We start from the raw sequence: 6000 nt of genomic DNA, 5'->3' as shown, positions 1-6000 counted from the left end.
CTGTAAGCACTGGTACTGGGAAGCACCGGGAAGTATTGGTTACATAAGCACTTTTTGGTGGGGCTGCGAAACTGCAGTGGCTGGCAATATTCCGTGAACACAGCCCTGGTCTTTAGCTTGTTGTGGGCTCACCTTGCAGTTTTACGCCACTCCACCGCGATGGCTCTTTTGGTGGTCCTCGCCGAATCGCCGACGATAAAGCTCGTCCGTGGTTCCTGGTTTGTAGTCCCCGGTTCAGGAGGCTGGGCCACATTGAAAGCTGCACCGAGAAGTGTGTTACCGCGTGGAAATGATAAGATGTGCCAAAACTAAGACCTGATGACTTTATATGCTATTATTTGCTTTGGGGCTACAGAATGATTTGGACCAAGAGGCTGTCCTTAAAATGCACCTAAATTTAGTACTGGAGAGACTTCTTTTTGCTTCGCTCCCACCTAAATGGCGCCATTGCTTTATGCTTATCTTTGAACGCTACAGCCACCAAGCCACTAGGCAGAGTGTCATGTAACATCCATGTGCGACACCAATCAGACATTTCCTTTTTTTTTGTTACTCGGGAAGCGATTCCCCGTCTCACTCACTGTATTGTTCTCACGGAAGCCAACACGAAGTCGATGTTATCCAGGAGGAATATCTTCGCCAGTAAGGAAGTGCGACGGGCGCGGACGGATGTCAACGCAACTGGTGCGAATGCTGCACGCGGGTTGAGTGTTGAACCAGATCCGTGCGTTGGGAACCTGAAACGACACGCGAGGCAGACATTAGTCATGAAGACCTGTAGCGCACTTTCTCTCGTGCACGTTTGACGCTGGAAATGACGGCTGTACCTTGCTTGAACAAGGCTTCAAGAGCAGAAGAGAGGACTGGAACATCGGATCTTGGAAGAGTGGGGCCCATGCAGGAGCCACATTGCAGTTATCTTATGGTCAGCACACTAGTAAGGCCATCGGGATCTGAAACACCTCATGAAGATGTCGTTAAATAAGGAGCGTAAGAGCAATCAATGTTGACTACGAACCAATCCGTTCTGCAGAAAGGCCACAGCTGATCCATGCACGATCTCCCTAATGTCTGGATTATAGAAGACTAGGCTTGAAGACCAAAAATGGAGGCCGAGAGTGATCATGACAATACAACGCGCCCGTCGTGAAAGGATACGAACTGCAAGAGCACTACTATAACAACAGTGGACATGAGTGGAACGATATGAAGAGAAGCGCACGTGCTCTTGTGCCGTGGCATGGCCAGGACGCACTGGGCTCCTAATCGATAACTAGGAAAATTTTAATGCAGGAAGAACTAAGCATTAAGGATCCTAAATGCCGTTTCGCATGCGGGTAAGCTGGCAGGGAGCACATTGGCCTTCGGAATGGAGCCTGCTCCGATGAAAATGCAGGAGAACTTAGCCCTTCCTGTTGCCCGCCAAAGCTTATCTAGTGTTAGCTAAGGACACACATTGCCACACAATTCGTGTGGTGCCGGTGGCTACAGCAGGACTTAATGTAGACGGACGTTTGAGAAGACAAGCACCAATTGGGTAGATACCCACCGAACGTTGGCCTTTACGGAATGGCGCCGAGCTGCACAAGACGTCCTGTAGGCATCCTGTCTAATATGTAACTATTGTGGATGTGTTGTGTTGCTTGTCCTTTTACTGTAGCCACCACCCGCAGCAAAATTCGCGTATGACTTCAGGCTCGTGAAACCTGAAGCTATATGCGACGCTTTCTGATCCAGTTCACTTTCGGTTTCGTTACGGAGAAGACCCGACAAGTCAGCAACAGTGCCGAAGTTAATATAGACAGACTCGATGGCACAATAAAGCTCGTAAGTGGCAATAGTGATTTAAAGCGCACACATCTTGTCAACCTCGTTGGTCGCTCGCCTCAAATTTAGATTCCGATGGTCAAGCAGGCGGGAGCGATGGATTTTCCTGTGTTCCATTAAGAATTGCCAGGGAAGGAGTTCGAGCGTTGTGGATGTTTTTTTAAGCGACTCGATGCCTCTACGACACCGACAGTTTGTATGGCTGCGGTGACGCACAAGTCACTTATGCAGAAATGGTTGCTCCAGTAATTATGTGGTTGCTACATCAGAAAAAGTGTCCCAAGCACTCCCCGTGTCCCGAGCGAGCCTCCGAACCTGCGGAGAGACGGTTGCAGAAACAATTTCACCGATCGTTTCCGCCTGGCAGTTCGGCTGCCGCCTCCACCGATATAGGAATAATCTTTGATTTAACTGTTCGAGGCTGTCTTTTGGACTACCGCGACCCACGCGTACGTCTACGGGCCGACGACAACACCCGACATATCAGAAAGCAAATAAACAAACAAGACAACTGCCCCTTTGCGCAGGCTACTGTCGCCAACCTATACAATCAGCACACAAATACAGAAGCGACGTAGCAATGGAAAGCGTTGTGGACTGAAAAGACTTTGTCCGTACTAAATATTAGAACAGCAAGTACTACATACATCGATAGTCCCTCTAACAAACTATGCAGTGACACGTTGCCTTAGCCAAACAAAAGGAGATACAAAAATATAGCTGAGGCGTACAACTAGTCAGTAAATTGCATAGAAGTACTAAGCAGGGACATTGTGAAACAGGAAATAAAAACAAGTTAACGCAAGACTCAGTATTTCAGAGCATTCTTTCTCTTTCATTGAAGCTGCACTAACAAGGACTTGAAATGAAATATAGCTCTTTTGTAGACTGGCTGCTGTAATCGAAACACTTGGTGAAACAATGTAGTAGCCGCATTTTCATCACCTAAACGCAAGGTTCGCATGTATACATAAAACGGCTCTGGAAAAAAATGCTCAAAAAAGCCGATGACCACCTACACGCGGACTTGTCTCTGATCACGACACGAGACGCGTCGCGATTATCTGGGATGAGCGTGGCCTCATACGTTGGCAACAAGATAGGCCCGGACTGCTGGCCAAGGCACTAGCTGCTTTTGGGGGCCTATCCCGAATGTTCGATGCAGTCTTAAAATTGAAGCCGGGTTATTATAGCAGGTATTCTGTCCTCCTACGGTGGCCGAGCACGTTGTTCGCTGCCCCCAAACCCGACGTGTGCAGTTTTCCTTATGGGGCACAAGTCCGCCTAATAAACGGATTCTCTTCTATTTCACGAGCCTCCCAGTCTCCCGTCTTAGGAGTGGCGTCACATCTACGTGACAATACATACGAGGAGCAGCTGTCAAATCGAGCACCAGAAACAGCGCCCAGCTATCACTCCTCAATTAGCAATCTATACGCACTCTAGAAGCTCACAGACTTCGCCAGCAAATAAAAAGACTTCAATCGACGTGTGCACTACATGTCGCTTTATATTCTAAGCAGTGGCCGTGCTTACGTTCCCCGCAGGAGCATATAAAGTGACATACAATGCAACATCAAATACATAGGGTAACACATTACTTGCGCCATAATGAAGAGTATTCCCGCCAGTCTGCATGGTTTTGCTGGTTATGATCATGACCCGCCACCACAAACCCCTCCAGTCACATCATGCACGTTTTGGCATGTTGATGCTCTTGCACGTTTAACTGACAATGGCAGAGTGAAGCACGCAGTTGTTGATTGCCCTAGTTGGAAATTGTATACCATGAAAGACCCAATGAAAAATTCGGCAAGCAGCTAGCTGTAAAATTTTGGAACATCCGAATAAAGGAACGGTTCAACCATCAACGTTTTAGGATATGACAATGCTATGGACGATCTACAACTCTGACGTGCGACGCAAACCAATTCCGATGAAGTAAATAATTGACGTAACGTTTGACGACGATGCAACTGTTCAGTGCACAAACGAGAACCGGTCCCCAAATCCGAATGACAAATTCAAACTTAGGCCCATCGCTACGAAGGTGATGGCGTCCTGCGCCATCACCTCATGACCGAACAAGAGCTGCATGGAATTCACTTGTTGATCTCTAAAAGGCACCAGTGACTGAACGAGATATCGTGTACACACACACGAGAAGCCGACACATACATGAAAAAAGGCAGAAAACGACGCGACAGCACCGCCGATGCATTCGCAATTAGAGTTTTGAAAATCGGCGTTTATATGCAGACATACCAGCTTACCACGTGTAACGATGACTGTCGCTTATACGAAGTTAGAAACTTACTTTGAAAGAAGCATTAGAATCGGCGAGTGCATGTGATGCTTCACTGATGCAGTCGTCCTTTCATTTGTTGATATGGAAAGATTCGACGAATTTTCTGCTTAAATGATCCCTTTGAGTTTGAAGTATTGTTTTAGTGAAAAAAGTGGCATGCAAACACTTCCAACAATGCCCATCAATATGTAAATGAACGCTTGTGAGCAACCAATCACGTTTCGAAAAGTGCACTCAAAAGCGCATCGGCCAGCTTGGCCGGTGCAAAGAGCTCTACGAGTGAAACGCGATGCGCGGAGCGCCTGGCTGGTAGCGGTTCGGCGTGCGTGAGAGCTCGTGTCACATCCGGTATACAGCCGTTCAATATGTGGTTCTTTGTGGCACCGGCGGAGTGCTGTTGCCATGGCTTGAGTACACCACGCACATGTACCATGCCGTGGGAAACGGCTGGAGCTTGCGGGCGTGCGCTAAGAATTCAGCACTACACCGGATCCGTCCAGAACCACAGACTGAACGACCATTTTCCTGATGCAGTCACCGTGCGCCCGAACGCTCACGCCCTGACCGCCAGCAGCCACGCTCTCAGAATCTGGCGTTTGAATCACCGAGCAGTGCACATCTTTCCAGGTGACGGAGGCAGATGGTACGTAACGGAAGTTGTACACTGTAACCGATGCGTGCGTAATCGTATACCCAAACAGAATATGGACCGAGATTTTGCTATCTAGCCTCAGAAAAAAAATTAAGCCGTACCTTCCATTGACATTCTTAAAATTATGCACAATTTCCCGGGCAAAAGCTATCGAGACGCAGTCGGTTTCTCAGCATCAGTTTACTCCTCAGGCTGCAACGTCGGAGTGCCGGTGCGTACATCACTAGCGAACTTCTTCGCTGGACTGCGCAGAACGTACTCCTCGTAACCAGCGCTTATCAGTCTAATTGCCTGATCGCTGAAAAATTTGGCTAATATTTTCGGGACATGACGACGACAAGGCGGCGCGCAGGCAAAGGTAGGTCATGCCCTTTTATGCGGTCTTATCGCGGACTACAAGACAGCATAAATGGATTTGGCAGTAACACGTGAATAAGAGCATGCTTGCGGGGCGCACAATCCGCGGTCGGCAAGGCCCCGCAACTGCTCTTCCGTGTACTGAAATACCTTGAAAAATAGCATAGCCTACTCTTGCCGGCGCTCGGCTTGTCGAAGTAGTCTGCAGAAACATAGCTAAATTTTAAACGTCATGGTCGTTAGATTGATCAGTGCTGGTTACGAGGAGCATGTTATGCGCAGAAATGGTTGGCGATGTGCGTGCCGAAAGAGATACGTGGAAACGAATGCATCTCAGAATACGCGCAGAAAAAGCATAATCGAAAGAATGCCGGTACACAGCATTTTTTTCTGCGCCAGACACTTTTGTAAGTGCCTGCCAGGCTAGATTCCAAAAAATCAACCAAGAATATGCGGTCTGGGCTAAATATTACGCATGCATCCAAGTTTACAGTGGAGAACTCGCGTTGTGCACTCTTTGCCCGCCATCTGCAAAGATGTACAGTGCCGTCCACTCTTAGGGTGAACACGGCTCAGTGTGGCAGCGCTCTTCGGAGCGCAGGACTATCCGGCGTGGCCGCACATTGAATTCAAGTGGCAGAGGCGCACACGAGCGTGCCGCTCTTGCTGTACTGCAGCTAAGCAAGAGCGACGCCTCAATACATCGGAGCCACGCGCTCAAGCGATCTGGAAGACTCCCGCGCGTCCCCGAGCGCATGCGCTTCTATGCGCGGCCGCACTGGCGCTCCGCTGAACGCGGCCATGCTGCGCCGTGTTCACCCTAAGAGTGGGCGCCACTGTACAATGTTCGGCGATT

Source organism: Rhipicephalus sanguineus, chromosome 8 (assembly GCF_013339695.2).
Source record: "Rhipicephalus sanguineus isolate Rsan-2018 chromosome 8, BIME_Rsan_1.4, whole genome shotgun sequence".
NCBI lineage: Eukaryota > Metazoa > Arthropoda > Arachnida > Ixodida > Ixodidae > Rhipicephalus > Rhipicephalus sanguineus.
Note: the sequence above shows the minus strand (reverse complement) of the source record.